The 20,000-nt window shown below is 35.7% G+C and overlaps 1 protein-coding gene across 4 annotated transcripts in view; it reads left to right on the top strand.

Moving 5' to 3' along the window:
- The window catches only part of LOC145259677 (uncharacterized), a 184,486-nt gene that overhangs the window by 36,264 nt on the left and 128,222 nt on the right, over positions 1-20,000 (top strand). Inside the window, exon 1 of one of the 4 annotated variants that reach the window (XM_080117340.1) lies at positions 1,759-2,092. The exons of the other annotated variants lie outside the window; for them this stretch is intronic. The gene's annotated coding sequence lies outside the window, so the exon portion shown is untranslated. Of the gene's footprint in view, positions 1-1,758; positions 2,093-20,000 lie in introns of those variants that run through there. 4 annotated transcript variants of the gene reach the window in all.

Genomic DNA, 20,000 nt, shown 5'->3' with positions numbered 1-20,000 from the left:
TTATAAAAAAGCAGACGACACTAACAGTGGCCTGCAGAAGGGGAAAGAGGGAGGAAGCAGTGATCCATGCATCCATATTAAAGTGGAGGATGGCATCTAATTATCTCTTTCTCATAATATTTCTCTGTACTAGGACAGTAGTAATTGAATCACAAAGCGATTCAGATGAACACTAAAAAGCTATTGGCTTGAACAGCTAACCCTCTTCCTATTTCCGTTTCATTTGGATTCACTCTCTTTGCCATTTCCAAAAATCAAGTAAGTTTTCACAGGAACGTGTTAACTCAAAAGTATTTTCGACCAATGAAAATCATTTCAAACCCCAAAAGCAACAAGTCTATGTCAAAGTAATAAGCCGACACAAACTTGGAAACTCCTGTAAAACGAAGAGTCAAAAGCTAATGGGAGAGATTTTAACGGACTGGCCGGCCCGCATCGGAGAACCCAAGAACGCACGGCCCCTCCCCCTGTGCCTTTGACCGTGTAGGCGAAAGATGAAAAGGAATGTTCAATGACTCACTTACAAGCCTTTTTCATTTCGTGCACACATTCTTACTCACTAGCTAGTGTTAGATGAACAGAAGTGAATTGGTACTCACAACTAGACATCAGTGACGCGCGGAGAACTTTTTTCAGGGCAGGTGCTCAAGTGAAAAAAAGAAACGGCAAAAATATAGTAATGAATGCCGTCTTGGTGGGGCATAGGCTTATAATATATTATTCTGAAAGGGCACTTTTAAAACAGGAGTAAAAGGAATAGGTGCTAAGGCACTCCCACGTCCCTTCTACACGTGCATTAACAAGAACAAAGTAAACCAACACACATACACAATACCACGCTGCCAAATACTCACATACATATATTACTTACACACGCATATTCACACTATGAACATGTTAAGCTACACAATTCCAAACTTTGTGACTACAAACATAACTTTCTTTACCAAACACGTGTTTGCATAAATGAACATTTGCATTTTTTTAGGGCGGGGGGGGGGGGTACTTGGGAGTCACCACTTATCAAGGCCCGAAGGTCATTCGGGGATAAGGGTTAATAAATGTAAAGTATTAGTTTAGTAGTCGTTAATGGTGTAAATTGGGTACCCTGTTGTATTCAACTGGGAAGCAGGCCAGCAGAACAGTGTTCCACAGATGGGCAGTTCTGGGAAACAAGCTTTGTTCATGGAATCTATGTTTACATTTAGAGAGTGGGATAAATTGTTGATAGTGGTTGTAGTTGGTTGAATGGGTTTTTTTTTTCGAAAGTCTGGCTAGGATAACATCACATAATGAGCACAAGCGAGTTGATATACCGTATACCAAAACAAGAGAGTTTCTAAGAAACAAGAAGAGCTATTGAGACTAAGTCACACACACACACACACACACACACACACACACACACACACACACACACACACACACACACAGAGTCTAAGAGATAGGGAGAGATAGAAAGAAAGACTAAGTGACATACAGAGATAGAGACAGAAACACTAAGTGAGAGATAGAGTCGATGAGACAAAGAGAAATAGAGAGAGAGAGAGAGAGAGAGAGAGAGAGAGAGAGAGAGAGAGAGAGAGATTGTGTTTGCTGTACAATTTCCAACAGAAAAAAAGTATTAAAAAAAAAAATAGTCAACAAATAACTGTTACCAAAAGCAATAAAAGTTACTTTTCCACATACTTGCCTAATTTTGTTGTTTTAAAACGCTTTTGTTTTATCTTTGTCTTCGCAGTCGTGAAAATCCGTCATTTTCCAAAATGGCGCTGGAGGTTAATTGATATGAAACCGCGAGGTTGTAGAACAACTCAAAAATCGAAATTTAAACAAAAATAAAGCAAAAATAAACCAAATAAATTATACAAATCTGTTAAAAAATACATTTATGACCGAATAGTGACAGTTATTAGCTATAGTTTTTTAATTTTTTTTTTTTATTTTAGTTGTTTTACAACCTCGAGGTTTCACTTTGATTAACCTCTGGCACTAATTTAAAAAATGGCGGGTATACAAGGCTATATAAAGGCATCGCTAAAACATGTGAATAAAAACGTTTTAAAATACTTTAAAACAAAAAAATAAGCAGGTAGGTGGGAAAGTAACTTTCCTTACACATTGGTAACAGTTATTTGTTAACAATTTGTTTTGCACATTTTTTCTTTGCTAGAAATTGTATAACGAATACAATCTTTCCCTGTCTGTCTAACTATCTATTTGATTCTCTCTCTCTCTCTCCCTTCCTCTCTCTCTCCCTTCCTCTCTTCCTCTCTCTTTCTTTCTTTATATCTCTGTTTGTCACTTAGTCTCTCTCTCCCTCTTCTTCTTTTGTCTATCTCGCCCTTTCTGTTTGTCTGTTTGTCTGATTTTCTTACTTTTTCTCTCTTAATCTCTCCCTCTCCTTCTATCTGTCTGTTTGTCTCCCCTCCTCTATCTCTCTCTCTCTTAGTCTCTTTCTATTTCTATTTGTCACTTAGTCTTTCTCTCTTCTCCTTATGTTTAACTCTCTCCTTCTGTATGTCTGTCTCTCTATCTCTGTCTGTCACTTAGTCTCTCTCTCTCTCCCTCTTCTTCTTTTGTCTATCTCTCTTTCTGTCTGTCTGTTTGTCTCCCTCTTTTCCTTTCTCTCTTAGTCTCTCTCTCTTTCTATCTCTGTTTGTCAGTCTTTCTCTCTTCTTCTGTTTATCTCTCTCCTTCTGTCTGTCTGTCTGTCTGTCTGTCTGTCTATTCCCCCCCCCTCTCTCTCTCTTTTTTTCTCATTGCGTCCTGAATTCCTTAAGGCATTATTGAAGAAAGTAGCATTTTGATTAAAGTTTTTTTTTATCGGCAGAAAGCGTAGAAATTCTTCTAGAGAGGGATGGTACTATAAATTTTATAATTGACTTGGGTGGTTAGAATATTTATGGACGTATAAAAGCGTAAGGTTGGGTTTGTGATAGGGACTATTAGTCTCGGTGTTGATTAAGTGTAATGTCTAGAAAATTTGAAGTTTTTTTCTTTGGTTCGATAATTATAGAAAAGCCAAAGTTGTTGAAAGAGTTATGTAATTTTTTAATTGTTTTGTTGTACTCTCTTGGCCTGGCTGTTGTAGTAAATAGGGCATCGTCTTTATAAAGGCCCCCTTGGATATGTTTAAAGTGGTATTTAAGTTCTTTTAGTAAGAAGAGCCCCACTAAATCCGTAACCTTATATATATATATATATATATATATATATATATATATATATATATATATATATATATATATATATAGTCTTGGAAGTTTTTAACCTTTAAAACTATACAAAAAAATATTTTTTATCATTCGTTAGAAAACCATCTAGTCAGTAAGTCATTTAATCACCTGCAATCACTGCATCAACTCGCTCTAGAATTTACTATAATACCAATAATTTATTTTTCAAGGGATCATCAGTTGTTTACCATGAAACACTGTTTCGGGGGATTTAAAAACAAAACAGTATATTACATCATGGCTCCCCAGCAGTGTTGATCAAACACCACCACCCTTAATCTTAGGAAGAAGACATGTTTCAAACATATATATATATATATATATATATATATATATATATATATATATACTTTTTATATATATATATATATATATATATATACTTTTTATATATATATATATATATATATATATATATATATACTTTATATATATATATAAAGTATATATATATATATATAAACTATATATACATATATATATATATATATAAAGTATATATATACAAAGTTTGCAAGTCTACTGCTGGTCTGAGAAGACATGTGATTGTTCATAGGAATACCCTTCAACCTCCAGAGGAAGTCAACTCGATGGAAATTGCTCAATTTGAATGTCACATCTGCCTGAAGATGTTCAAATCTGCGACGGGAGTGCAGAGTCCTCTGAGATGGCATGGGCGACAAGATTGGAAGAACTCAATGTGACGGCGATCATCTGGAAAGATGCAGCAATCATATATATATATATATATATATATATATATATATATATATATATATATATATATTGTTCCTTTTTGCTGTTTTTTCTCTTTTTTCTTCATTTTTCCTTTTTCTTCTCGTTTATTTTTTAGTCATAAAAATTCCAATAATATGACTTATTAATTCTCATCTCCAAAGACCTAAATGATTCTAAAGAAGATTGTTGGATTGAAAATATCTAAATCCACGAGAAAAAAAAAAAAAATATGCGGTAAATTATTCAAATTGTAAATGTTATCATTCTCTATTTTTTGTTTCTTTTCATGTTATGTTATTGACTCCCAGAAAATACTGGTTGTGTGTGTGTGTGTAGTCAGCACCAACCCTATACAGGGTTTAACCAGCTTCCCCCAAAGGAGGAAGTTTCATGGGAGTATGAAATTCACAAGCGGTCCTCAGTCGCATGTATATTCCCGTTAGGGGAGATGACGACGTTAGGTTTTTGCAACTTTTTGCAGGGAGGTGTCGACGTCCTCCTACATACAGCAACTGGACTTCCCAAATTGGTCACCCATTTTAGTAATGACCAGGCTCAACGTTGCTTAACTTCGGTGATCTGACAGTTACCGGTGTGTCAACGTGATTATGCCGTATATAGAAAATAATGGTTAGCCTGCAATGGCCGATTGTCAGTATTTAGGTTAGAAATATTTTGAATGACAGAAAGAATGCATTAAGGCGAAAAGTAAAAATATTTATGTTAGAAATGAAAAGGATGTTAGTTTTCATAACCAACATCGTTATTTCCATGGCAGGTGCTCGTTTGAACTCCAATCTCTGGTCCCCCCTCGCCAATCTTTCACGAAAAACACCCGTCTAGCTGAATCCACTGTGAAAAATTTCCCCCACTCTATATCTGTGCCTAAATCAAAACGCAGATTCCCTAAACAAAGCTTCTTTCTTAGAACTGCATGCCTGTGGAACTCTGTTCCGTCTGCCTGCTTCCCACCGGACTACAACTTGGATGTGTTCAAGTCCAACGTTAACACATTCCTAATGAACCGCCCCCTTAAGTAAACTCTTCATCAAATCTCCACACTAACGTAATGTACTTGCAATAACCCTTATCCCTGAGTGGCTTCCGGGCCTTGATAAGTGGTGATCACTGTGTAAAAAAAAAAAATAAATAAAAATAAGACAAACAGGAATGTCAGCTTGATAAACAAATATACATGACAGACATCATTGCTGATGTCATTAGAAGGTAGATGTTTATGTATACGTAGGGTTTTAATCAGTTAATGGTTAGAGCTTGAAGGAGACAGACAGAGCCGAGCTGATCAGTCATATGGTTTGGAGCACCCAAGAAGGGCGGGAATCCAACGCCTATCAAATGCAAAAAAAAAAAAAAAAAAAAAAAAAAAAACGTAGCACCAGTGTACAGCTTTCCAATGAGGAAACATCTGTAATAAAGTTGCTAAAAAGACAACCCAGCTGACTACAATTGGGTCGTCTTCAAGTCCAACGTAAACAAGTTCTTGATGAGCCGATCCCTTAAGTAATCCAATTTAACAAATTTCCGCGACTAACGATTACTACGATATTGTCCCATTGAGTACCGTACACTCATTAACCCTTATCCTTTCGTGGCCTCCAAGCCTTGATAAGTGATGACTCCTATAAAAAAACAAAAAAAAAAAAAATGAACCCCGAGATTTGTTGATTCATTTTGATGAATCTTCCTCGCAGCTTTCCGTCAAACAAGACCAAAGATGGACCAGGTATGTTTCTCTGATTGGCCGATGTTAAATCCCCAAAGAACTGTTATTCGTCCATTTTTGTTGTATGTTATATGTCTGTTGTCGAACTGTATCTGTGAATCTATCGACAGCTACAAACATGAGAACATTAAACGATCGTAGACATACTCCTAAACATATAAACTTTACATACATTCAATAGACGCATAAACATATGCACGTTTATATATATATATATATATATATATATATATATATATATATATATATATATATATATAAAGTAAATTTTTATACATACACAATCGTTCATATATAGTTCCTCTGCAAATAAAACATATATACAGATGCCTAAACAAAAGTAAAATAAAATTTTACTTAGCTGGTATTCTTCTGTTCTTTTAAAGAATGGTTTTCCTCGAATTTATTTTCTTTTTCGAAGCGTTGATAATGTTTGCTCTGTACATTTTATATTGAGTACTTTTTATGCAACTTAGAATTGAAGCCAACCTTTTTAGGTTTCTGTCCTCGCTTTCCTATTCGTAGAAGCTTGGCCTGCTGACAAAATGATGGAGTCTATACTGGCTTTATACATCATCGACACATGCGTAAATATATATATATATATATATATATATATATATATATACACGTTACATGTAAATACATGAACGTTTATGTATACAAGCCAACTTATATACACACTCGTTTATATATACAAGCAAACTTATATACACACTCGTTTATATATACAAGCCAACTTATATACACACTCGTTTATATATACAAGCCAACTTATATACACACTCGTTTATATATACAAGCAAACTTATATACACACTCGTTTATATATACAAGCCAACTTATATACACACTCGTTTATATATACAAGCCAACTTATATACACACTCGTTTATATATACAAGCCAACTTATATACACACTCGTTTATATATACAAGCAAACTTATATACACACTCGTTTATATATACAAGCAAACTTATATACACACTCGTTTATGTATACAAGCAAACTTATATACACACTCGTTTATGTATACAAGCAAACTTATATACACACTCGTTTATATATACAAGCAAACTTATATACACACTCGTTTATATATACAAGCAAACTTATATACACACTCGTTTATATATACAAGCAAACTTATATACACACTCGTTTATATATACAAGCAAACTTATATACACACTCGTTTATATATACAAGCAAACTTATATACACACTCGTTTATATATACAAGCAAACTTATATACACACTCGTTTATATATACAAGCCAACTTATATACACACTCGTTTATATATACAAGCAAACTTATATACACACTCGTTTATATATACAAGCAAACTTATATACACACTCGTTTATATATACAAGCAAACTTATATACACACTCGTTTATGTATACAAGCAAACTTATATACACACTCGTTTATATATACAAGCAAACTTATATACACACTCGTTTATATATACAAGCAAACTTATATACACACTCGTTTATATATACAAGCAAACTTATATACACACTCGTTTATATATACAAGCAAACTTATATACACACTCGTTTATATATACAAGCAAACTTATATACACACTCGTTTATATATACAAGCAAACTTATATACACACTCGTTTATATATAGTTCTCCCGAGAATACAATATTCAATTTTCTTATATTTTTTGTTGCATGGGGGAGAAAAGAACATAACCTATTAGGTGGCAGCAGTACTTCATTTTAGGACTTACTAGCAGTTCAGCCCAGATTTGCACGGGCTCTATGTACTGTTCATATCTTTATATGCATATATATATTATATGTGGGAGAACTGCCGACTGTCAACACGACGGTTCTAGGTTCAATCCTTGGCTTGGCCTGCTGGCAAAATGATGAGGTCTATACTGGCTTTATACATCATCAACACATGTGTAAATATATACACGTTACATGTAAATACATGAACGTTTATGTATTTAAAATTTTTTTTATTACATTTTCACCCCAAACAAGGCGCATTGCCACTTTGGTGTAGGGGGCTACTATCAGGGGCAGCAACTACTGGGGCACTATGTTGGGATTTGGGCATCAAGATGTCGGTTCACGTTGCACTTGAACTTCTGCATGTCAGTACAGTTTTGGAAGCAGGAACTTGGAATGGAATTCCAGACTCTAGACTGGAGTAGAAAGATCTTTTACATCTTGGGGGTGGGATCTAGCTGGCTGTCGGGTTTGTCGAGGGTGTCTACATCATGAGGGCACAAGTGTCTGCAGTTCGTCAGAGCATTCACCGTTAAAATACTTGTAGAACAGGCAGAGGGATGCAACGTTTCGTCGATGGGACAGAGGCTGAAGCTTAGATGCCAGTTCAGGGCCTATCAGATTGGCGACTCTTTTTTTAACCTTGTCTAGGAGCAAGAGACTAGTAGCAGATGCACCAGCCCAAATGGGACAACAATACTCCATACATGGGCGAATGGTGGTCTTATAGAGGTACAGGATACTTTCAGGTGTCAGTAGTTTTCTAGCACGGTAGAGAGAGCCTACCTTTTTCGCAGCGGCCCTGGCAATGTTTTCAATATAATTGTTCCAACTCATGTTTCCTGAGAACGTTAGGCCAAGCAGTTTGAAAGATGTACTCTCAGACAGGGAGTCACTAGCCATTGCTATTGGTGGCAGAGAAGGTTTCTTGTAATTATTGAAGGAAACCAGTTTAGTCTTGGCAGCATTGAATGTGACCATCCATTTATGTCCCCATTCCACTACAGATTGGAGGTCATCCTCTAGTGTTTTTGCTATTTCTTTAGATATCTGTTCATTTGTTTTCCTGCCATGCCTGTTATAGAGTGTAGGGTCATCAGCACTTATACCCATCTCAGAAGCAGTTTTGTTGGGGAGGTCATTAATAAATATTAGGAACAATAGAGGTCCAAGGATAGACCCGAGAATACAATATTCAATTTTCTTATATATTTTTTGTTGCATGGGGGAGAAAAGAACATAACCTATTAGGTGGCAGCAGTACTTAGTTTTAGGACGTACTAGCAGTTCAGTCCAGATTTGCTCGGGCTCTATGTACTGTTCATATCTTTATATGCATATATATATTATATGTGGGAGAAATGCCGACTGTCAACACGACGGTTCTAGGTTCAATCCTTGGCTTGTGAGAGATGCTAGTCTAGCGGCACTGATGAGTTGTGATACAACGAAACAGGACTGTATGTCGATGATTACAAATATATTTTAAGCCCCCCTCTTCGGGTAGAGCACTGTCGTAAATAATCTCACCCGCTACTTAATTGGCTGAAAATGCGAAGCTCGTTGTTTGTTTGTTTACGAACAGGCGATTTGAGCACTATAAAGGTGGTGGTGGGTGTCTATTTAAATAGACATTTCGACAAGTTATTTACGGGCGTCAATTCCAAGGTCGAGTGGGAGAACTGCCGACTGTCAACACGACGGTTCTACGTTCAATCCTAGTGGCACTGATGAGTTGTGATACAACGAAACAGGACTGTATGTCGATGATTACAAATATATTTTAAGCCCCCCCTCTTCGGGTAGAGCACTGTCGTAAATAATCTCACCCGCTACTTAATTGGCTGAAAATGCGAAGCTCGTTGTTTGTTTGTTTACGAACAGGCGATTTGAGCACTATAAAGGTGGTGGTGGGTGTCTATTTAAATAAACATTCCGACAAGTTATTTACGGGCGTCAATTCCAAGGTCGAGTGGGAGAACTGCCGACTGTCAACACGACGGTTCTAGGTTCAATCCTTGGCTTCGGAGAGATGCTAGTCTAGCGGCACTGATGAGTTGTGATACAACGAAACAGGACTGTATGTCGATGACTACAAATATATATATATATATATTAAAGTTTGACTCATGTCCAGGTAACCTACATCTAAAATTTCAAGTGTTTAGACCCAAAATTGGTGGAGGAGTTTGGTAAAGTCTGCAAAGGTCAACTTTTTCAGCTTTGACCTCTTGGCAGCCAAATTTTCACCCAAAAACTGATAAAAAAAAAAAAAAACTTGCTGCATGTCTGAATACGCTTTATGTAAAATTTCAAATGTTTAGACCCCAAAATTTGCTGAGAGGTCAAATTTTTTAAAACTTTGACCCCTTAACATTTATTGTTTTGGGCTCAAATCAAGTTAAAAAGTTTGATTAATGCCAAAGGAACCTACATCTAAAATTTCAAGTGTAGAGATTGCAAAGGTAAAATCCTTTGCACTTTAATCCTTTGGCAGCAAAATTTTCGGCCAAAAACCAATTAAAAAGCTTGCTCTATATATCTGAATACACTTTATATAAAATTTCAAATGTTTAGACCAAAAATTGGCTGAGAGGTCAAATTTTTTAAAACTTTGACCCCTTAACATTTATTGTTTTGGGCTCAAATCAAGTTAAAAAGTTTGATTAATGCCAAAGGAACCTACATCTAAAATTTCAAGTGTTTACACCCAAAATTGGCAAAGGAGTTTGGTAAAGTTTTCAAAGGTCAAATCTTTGGACGTTGACCCCTTGACAGCCAAATTTCTGGTCGAAAACAGATTAAAAAGATTTTCCCAAAATCTCAATATCCCTTATGTCAAATCTTGAGTCTGTAGACTGAAAAATGACAGTAGTTTGGTAGGAAAATATACACACACAGACAGACACACAGACAATTTCACTTTTATGGATAAATAAAGGATTGTGTAGGGAGTGAGATACCTTCAGGAGCAGTGGAATGATCCAACCAATATTTCCAGTGACCCAGTAACAGATTTGATGTAAATCTTTTATTTCAGGTCGGTCAGGAGTGAAGGTCGGTCTCAGAAGTTTGCCAAAGCAGGATACTTCCTCAAGACAAGGGCCATTCATTTCATTTGGGGCTAAATGAGGATCAGAGCATTATTGGCGAAAAAATAGAAGCTGGGTTTCGGATGCATTAAAATAAACCCGCCACTTTTACCTCATTACACCGCGTGCTCAAAGTTGGAGAAGAGACTCAGAGAGATCTTTAGCATTGAAGATCTTTGAAGTGTTACCATAAATGGTAGTGTCATCTGTGTAAATGTAGACAAATGATTTGAGAGATTGTCGATAAACATCAGGAAGAGAGTTGGGCACAGGGTGGATCCTTGAGACATGCCAGCATTGATATTTTGAGCTTCGGACTTCTGCCCATCGACGGCTATTTGTATAAACCTATCGGAGAGAAAGGATTCAATGGTTGAGAGGACATTTCTAAACGTTCCTAATATTTAAATTCTTAAGAATATTATTCTTAGCTAGAGTGTCATTTTCACAATGTTTCGGTCAGTGTAACCTCCGACCTTCTTCAAGTGTATCTTGTCGAACTTAGGAATCTTTCTGTCACAATTATGGAATATGCATGGAAGTTTGAATTAAACCGTTTATTTAATTCTTCCTAATCTACATTAATGATCTTCCAAATCACATCCTTAGATCATTCGTAGACATTTATGCTAACGACACTACCATCTATGGCAGCACATCAAAGGCCGTAAACGACCAAGTTCTCTCTGATTCTCTCTCCTCTGATCTTGAGCATGTGGTACAATGGGGCAAAAGGTGGCCGGTTACTTTTAATGCATCTAAAACCAATCTTCTATCTTTACATCAACATTCTGACGCTCATCTGACATTAATTGATATGAATAGTTCTCGTCTTGGGGAGGCTCCATGTTTTGACAAGATTCTGAGCTTTTCCTTTACTCCTGATCTGAAATGAACACATACATCAAATCTGTTGCCAAGGCCGCTGGAAAAATGGTGGGATCCTTCTATTAATCCAGTATATATCTCACTGCTGATGCAATTCTCTTTCTATATAAGAGCCACATACGTCCAAGGATGAAGTACTGTTGCCACATCTGGGCAGGAGCTGCTAGAAAGGATTTATCCTGCCTTGACAGAGTACAAAATAGACTTTGTAGCCTAGTGAAGGAATCCCTTTTCTCTTCCCTGCAACCTCTTCCTCACAGAAGAGGCATTGCGAGCCTGTCTCTGTTTTATCATTATTTTCATGGCAAGTGCTCGTCTGAGCTCCAATCTATGGTCTCCTCTTGCCAAACATTCATGAGAAACACTCGTCTAGTTAAAAACACTATCGATAATTACCCGCACTCTTTATCTGTGCCTAAACCTAAATGTAGATTTCATGAACAAAGTTTATTTCTTAGAACTGCAAACCTGTGAAACTGTCTTTCGTTTACCTGCTTTCCAGCTGACTACAATATGATCGTCTTCAAGTCCAATGTAAACAAGTTCTTGATGAGCCGTTCCCCTTAAGTAATCCAATTTACCAAATTTACACTTCTAACGATTACTATATTGTCCCTTTGACTACTATACACTCCTTAATCCTTATCCTCGAGTGGCCTCTAGACTTTGATAAGTGATGACTCCTTTGTAATAAAAAAAAAAAAAAAAATTCATGAAATTCCGGATTCATTTTCCAGCAAGTTAAAACTTTACTGAAGGGTAGAGTCAAACTTTTTTTTTTTTAAATTTTTTTTTTAAGAAAAATATTACATATATTTTCTTCACTTATATTTCAACGTTCACTGTTCCAGCTCGTCCTTTAACCCAACATGTTGTAGCAGAGTATGTCACAAAGAACATAGGACAAGTAATAACTCGACTCCATTTTTTTTTGTAACAATTACATTTATTTTTTAGTACTTTCCTGATCAAAAGATGATCATGCTCCTTCTCTCTGCCAACTCAAACGTCTTCTCTAACGTGATCGTGTTCTCTAATGTGATTGTGTTCTCTAACGTCCTTTCTGTCCCTTTTTTCATTACTGTGACGTCATTTCACACGGCTCGGTATTTGCATACCCGTGTCTGCACTCTGTTACATTCCCACATTGCATACAGCCTTATTAAATACCTATATACTTAGTCTATATATTTATAAAAGTGAGAATGTGTGTGTGTGTGAGAGAGAAGATTTCTCAAACTAACTAACTAACTTAACGGACTCTTGATCTACAGACTTAAAATTTGGTATATAGGGTATTTGGACATGTGGAAAACATTTTAATCAGCTTTCATCCGGGGAAAAGTGCTGCTAATGGGTCGAAATTGAAAAAGTTGTACATAAGGGTCATCGAATTTATATCTATTTTTCAACTGTTTTACGACTGCACATGCGCGGCGGTGAAACATGACAGCTTCTTTACGTTGAGAATAAGTAGGTTTGAAAACACTTTGTAAAGATCATATCAAGCTGGTCTAATGGCTATCATACTTGACTCATTGTCTTTAGGTTTTGATTTTGATCTTAGCTTGAGTATTTTTTTTACTTACAAGAAGTGGACTGCTTAGAAAAAAATATAATACTCGCATGCTCATATCCGTATAAATTAAAATTTAATATTTATTTTTATTTTATAACCGGGCAACGACAGGCGGCCTGCTAGTCTATCTATTAGGTTGAGAAGAAAGTTCTTGCAGAATTTTTAATTTTGATTTCAAATGATGTATTTTCAAATAAGCTTTCGTTATAATACCTTTACTTTATATATCATTTTAAAGGATGTTTGTCACTCTATCTAATCGTTTAAATTGCAATCGCTTTAAAACAATTATGTCTTCTTTTCAGAACGTTCAATACAAGATGTAAAAAAAAAAAAAAGCAAATTCGCACAATTTTCTCATTTCAATTCAAGCTAGGCCGAAAAGCTGCTGAAACAGCTCGCGATATTAACGAAGCTTTTGACCCAAGAACCACTACTGAACACACAGCACAATGGTGGTTTAAGAAATTTTGTGGCAGCGATGAGTCTTTAAGATGATAAGCATAGTGGTTGGTCATCGAATGTTGATGACGATCACTTAAGAACCTTAATCGAAGCCAATCCATGTATAACTGTTAGAACTTGTTTCTGAATCAGACGTAATGTATACGACGATTTCCAACTACTTGAGTGATTAGAAAGACAAAATACTTGATAAATGGGTGCTTAACGAAATGAATGACAACCAAAAGAAACGCTGTTATGAAGTGTCCTCTTCCCTTCTTTTACGCAACAAAATCGACCGCTTTCTCGACCAGGTTGTGACTTGCAATGAAAAGTAGGTTCTTGACGGCAACTGGTGATGCTCAGCTCAGTGGTTAGACGCCGATGAAGCTTCACGACACTTCCTGAAGCCAGAGTTGCACCAAAAGAAGGTCATACTGACTATTTGGTAGTCTGCGACCAGTCTCATCCATTACAGTTTTTTAATGCAGGCGAAACTATTACAGCAGAGAAGTACTGTCAACAAATGGATGAAATGCATCAGAAACTTCGACAACAACACCCAGCATTAGTCAACAGAAAAGGTCAAATTCTCCTCCACGACAATCCCTGACAGCACGTTGCTAAATCAACCCTGCAGAAATTGAACAAATTGGGCTAAAAAACTCTGCCTCATCCACCATATTCTCCAGACGTCTCACTTACTGACTACCATTTTTCAAGCATCTCGACAACTTTTTGTGAGAGAAATGCTTCAAAAACCTAAACCATATTAAAAACATCTTGAGCGATTTCATCTCCACCAGAACGCAAGATTTTTACGTTACTGGCATAAATACACTTGCTTTGTGTTGGCAAAAAGATGTTGATTCTGATGATGTTTATTTTGATCAAAAATTTTTTGTTTGAATCGAGATATGTTCATCTAAATTTAAACGTTAAAACCGCAAGTCCTTTCTTGTCAACCTGATATCTAAAGATCTATAGACGCGAGTATGTGTGCGAGGACACTTCTCAACCTATGTACTCAACGGATTTTTATCTACAAACTTGAAAGTTGGTATATAGCATATTCAGACATGTGGAAAACTTTTTAATTGGTTTTCATCCGGAAAAACGGGCTGCTAAGGGGGGAAAATTGAAAAAATTGTTATGTGGGGCGGGGTCGTCGGATTTGATGTGTTTGCTGTTTCACGAATGCGCATGCGTGAATGGTTCACATGACGGGTTTATTGTGTTAAAAATAAGTAGGTTTCAAAACACTTTTCAAATCTTATGTCAAGCCGGCATGATGGTTATCGTACTTGACTCACTGTCTTTAGGTTTTGGTTTCGATCTCAGCTCAAGTATTATTTTTTAAACTTACAAAAAATGAATTTCACGTTACGTTTAATACCTACGGTATTTCTGTTTATAATAAATAAGAATTTTGCATTAATTAAAATAGAATATTTATGCGTATTTTACGACCGGGCAACGCCGGGCAGCCTGCTAATAAATAAATTAAAAAATATATTAATGTTCTACATATTTTATTTGAACCTGGTTAATTCAAAAATTGTTTCGATTCATTTCATTTCTGATTTGATTAAATTTTATTTCAGAATACGTATCTCTCCTCTTTTAATTTCCTTCGAGATTTTTCTTCGTTCGCAATGAAAAGGAAACGGTCGTATAATCTGCTCTTTGAAAACCGAATTCAATTTGTTTTCGCAATCAGTGAAAACGAGCCGCTGGGCAGTAATTATGCGAAAGAGTACCGCAACAATCTATCGTGCCGATATAATTAGGTAATTTATTACTGTAAATTTCGTTGTCAAGACCTATGCTTTGTCTGTTTTTGCGGGAAATTGACCTTGTTGTGGTTATTTAAGGTCAGAGATCAATGCAACAAAGTGTGTGCTGTTCTCCAATCGTATATCGCAACGAAACATGTTTGACTGCAGTTCTACCTGAATTCTTTTTTGGAGATGGTTTGGTTCTTCGTATTATTTAACACGAATTTAGCATGATATGGGAACCGTTAATTATCTCGTCTCTACAATTATATAAATGCAACTTTGTGTGTGTGTGTGTGTGTGTGTGTGTGTGTGTGTGTGTGTGAGAGAGAGAGAGAGTTCCTTATAGACTCTGAAACGGCTGAACAGATTTTCTTTAAAATTTACAGAACTTTAGTGTATAAGTCTGGGAGTGATCTTAGTTAAGTTTTGTCTCAGAATACCCCCCACCCGATAATTACCGATAATCGAAAGCGTTATTTTAATTTATCTATCAGCGGTAAAGCTATTTTTTCTATGTCGTCGCTTAGCAATAATGATAGAACAACGGGCCGTGAAAATTCTACTGTGGGTAAGTTGATAGCGTGTTCTTTTTATTGTTTATTTTTAATGACGGGGTCTGTAGGCTCAAACTACGCACGCAATTTTCTTAATTTTTTTTTTTTTCAATAACTGCAAAGAATTTTATAAGATTTGAAAATTTAGGGTTTTTTTTATTTATTTATTTTTTTTTTTGGCATGACGTGGTTTGTAGGTTCAAACCCCCACACGTAAATTTCTTAATGCTTTTTTTTTTTCGTTAACTAGAAAGAAGTTTATATAAAATAATTTTATAAAAGAAACAGCCAGTTCTCTAAGGTGCAATGTAGAATAACATATATTTTGGACGAAGTTACTGCATGGAAGCATGTGAAGCTTCTTCCCGGGCAATTTTGCAGATTTCGATGACAATAAAAATATAGGAATATGAAATATTCATTGATCATCATTCAATCCCGGGCAACATCGGATATCCCTGCTAGTAAATAATAGATAATATACACACTAATAATTAAACAACAACAACAATAATATATATATATATATATATATATATATATATATATATATATATATATATATATATATATATATATATATGACAGCCCCTTTAAGAAATTCGTTTCTTATCGTTGAGCACTTTCAGTTGAATTAAAAGTCGGTCAATTTAGCTCTTATGCGTAGATCATCGTATAACGATTAGATCACTGTCTGCCTGACGTAGATGAACACTTAAAATTAAGATGTTTAAGATTCAACGTTATTTCAAGCGGTTAATGGTAGCCGAATGGATTAGGTCTCCGCTAATCGAGACAGAGATGTCTCGTGATGCGGGGTTCGAATCGTTCGACTGGTAGTAATCGTGACACCCTGCACTGAAGATTCCCGAAAGGATGAAATACCAGTGTCTGTAGGTATTTAATTATTATAGTAGAAAATAATTATATATATATATATATATATATATATATATATATAATATTAAAGGGACTTTGTGTAGGTTCGTTCTTCTGTATGGATTAGAAAACGGCTGGGCTGATTTTTATTAAATTTCACACGAAGGTGCTTTATGTGTCTGGCAGTGTTCTTAAATAGGTTTTGCATCGAAATTTTTTTTTTGATAAGTATCTATAATCGATAATGAAAATAATCCGATGAAAAAAGGAACAAGCGATTTTGACCAAAGTTAACACCTTACACATCCTAACATCACAAATGCCTTTAAGAAGTTTTATTACCACACAAGCGGAAGGGCTCAATATATAAAATTAACCATAGGCTTTTTGATATGACTGGTTCATTCGAAATGATTTTTTCTGTTTAAAGCACAATTGCACCATAATACTTGACTTTCATTTTAAACTTAAATTCAAACCATTATCACTGCACAGACAGTAAGGCCAGGCATATAAAATCAACGGTAGGTTCTTTGATATGACAGGGACACGTTCGAAATGAACGTTTCTGTTTAGAGCACAACTGAAGCATGATATTTGAGTTTGGCATTTTAAACTTTAAACCAAACCATTATAAATAAAAATAAGTGCATAAAATCAACAGTCGATTCTCTACAGTGCAATGTAGACTACAATATATTGTGGACTAAGTAATTGCGAGAGGAACGTATAACTTCTTTCATGTACATTGCGATGATTCCCCAACTAGAGCAGGCAATCAATTTGATTGAAAAATGAGCAATTTCACCGATTTCGATGCCAATAATGGGAATGTGAAACATTCGTTGATCATCATTCAATCCTGGGCAACGTCGGGTCTCCCTGCTATCATGTTATTCACTGTTATATAGAATAAACTTTATAAAGTATAAAGCTCCACTAAAACACTCTTCCAGTCGCATTGAAAAGTTGTGATGCAGCAAATGATTGTGTCTGTGGATGACTATGTAACCGCCCTATTTTCGAATAGTGTACTTTCATTAAATTATATCACCTGTTGCTGAGCGTAATGCAAAGCTCCTTGTTTGTAATTAAATAAATAGCTCACTTTAAAAGTGCCGGTCAGTGTCAAGAGAAGCAAAACAAAACACAAACTGTGACACTTCTGCAGATATTGATTGCACTCTGGGCATGTGCGTGACACCATCGACCTTCTAAACGCTAACTTCAATGTCTTAGTTTTTCTGTTAAGGCCATATTCGTTCATCGGTTGATCAATCGGCCTCATAACCTTTCCCGATTTAGTCAAAACCACAACTTGCCATCAACTGTGAAATTGTCGTAAACTTTCGCAAAACTCACTTCCACTTCTAAAATTGTCCGTAAATTTACTCTAAATATATTGACCTCTATGTCCGGTCCGTTGTTCCAGTTACAGGTGCATCTTGATTAACAATCCTATTTTAAATCGCCTTTGTGTATATTGGTAAACTACCTGCCCCTATTGTCTTTCTGCTAACCTCAGTTCCTGTACTTTTGTTCCACTAATCAACTATTTCCTCTTTTTGTTATAGTCTTTCCCCTCCTTTTTAATCACTTCCTAACACTTTGGGACAAGAGGGCGTTGATAGTATCAAAATTACATGTTCAGTATTATATTTAATAATACTAAGCCAATAATAATAATAATAATAATAATAATAATATCGCTCATTCTTTTCTGTACTGTTTACTTTTTTGTTCCTTATTTCACCTTAAAAGATTGATTTTCATAAAGAACTCTTTACAGACATTATGCACATTTATATTATATTTCTTTTGGTCTGTCTATCTGTCTGTCTGTCTATTCTACTTTTTTTCAGAAACTACTGCGCCGATCTCTCTGAAATTTTGTATACAGTTTTGATATGATAAGGTGCAGCGAACTAAGTATTATGATATCCGTTTGATGCAGAGTTAGGGACTAATATTTAATGCTAAAATGGGCACAAATTTAACCATATTCAATCATCAATTTGGCATAAAGTATTCATTCTAAGCCAATGAACTATAACATTTTTTCCCCGTTTTTAATGGATAAAAATTATATTATTATTATAATCATTCTATTCCCCCCCCCCTCAATTTCCATTTGATTATTTTCCCTCTCTTTCCAGATAATTCTCTCTTCGGAATATCCACTTGTCACTTTTTCGAAAATCACATATTAATTCTATCTATGGTTTCCATTCATGCAAAGTCGTTATTATTCCTTGGAAACCAATTATCTTACAAGGGTCTAGATAATGAAGTTATCCATTCATCAACCCTAACCCATTCATCAACGGAACGTAGGAGTATTTACTCTTTAGTATGATCGTTAGAGTGTTTGCTAATGGGTTGTGAGGCCTGAGTTCAATCCTTGAACAAGTCATACCAAAAAAATGTCTAAGAGTTGATTCACCAGCCCAGATGTGACAACAAAAAGAATGGTACTTGAATCCTCCTTATGAAACACTCATCATTTTTAGGTTGAGATCAAGAGTAAGCGGAGTAATCTTGGGAAAAGAGGGGCACCCTCCCCTATATCTCTGTATGGAACTTTTGAGTTGCCTTTGACTATGATGAATCACTTTTACTATGAACCGCATGTTCTTGTAAACTATTAGGTGACCACTTAAGAAGACAAAGACCTGCAAGATTCCTCTATAGGTAGATAAACTTTGAGGCGTCATTACAAAATGGTAGGTAAAATCGATTTGCAAACAGTCAATAATTTCTCCATTAGCAGGTAAATTATTCATAAAAAGGCAAATGCCTGCCTACCTCTGACTGCTCTACTGGCGGTTTAAATTAGGAAAAAACATTTTGGTCGACTTCTCTGAGGGGGTAGCAGAAAGCATGACTGATTATGCCTTTGTGTATATCCCAATCAGGAAAGATAACGATGTTATGTTTTTGCAATTCTTACCAGAAGGTGTCGATGTCTACATACAGCGTTGTGTCATATTCCGTTGGTATTTTATGGTTGCTCATGTATAGGGTATAACGATATAATTGTCGTTCTAGAAAAGACGATATGATTCCATTTCCGTTTGATGAAATCTGGTTTTCTTTTTTTGTTGCCGATCTACTAGTTGGCCAGTTGTGTACAAATCCCAAGAGCGATAGGAGCCTTTTATCATATCTGAAAGTGACACAATGTTCAACAAGTGAGATCGGAGATGCGCCGCTGTACAACTCATGCTCTCTACCGATCCAAGTTATGACAACAGGACCATTGCCAGCACCCTCAAAATGCAAATACGGATAACTGAGA

The sequence above is a fragment of the Euprymna scolopes genome, chromosome 35, assembly GCF_053919585.1.
Source record: "Euprymna scolopes isolate OS-2025 chromosome 35, ASM5391958v1, whole genome shotgun sequence".
Taxonomy (NCBI): Eukaryota; Metazoa; Mollusca; class Cephalopoda; order Sepiida; family Sepiolidae; genus Euprymna; species Euprymna scolopes.
The sequence above is the reverse complement of the archived record's forward strand: the minus strand, read 5'-3'. Positions and strand labels throughout refer to the sequence as shown.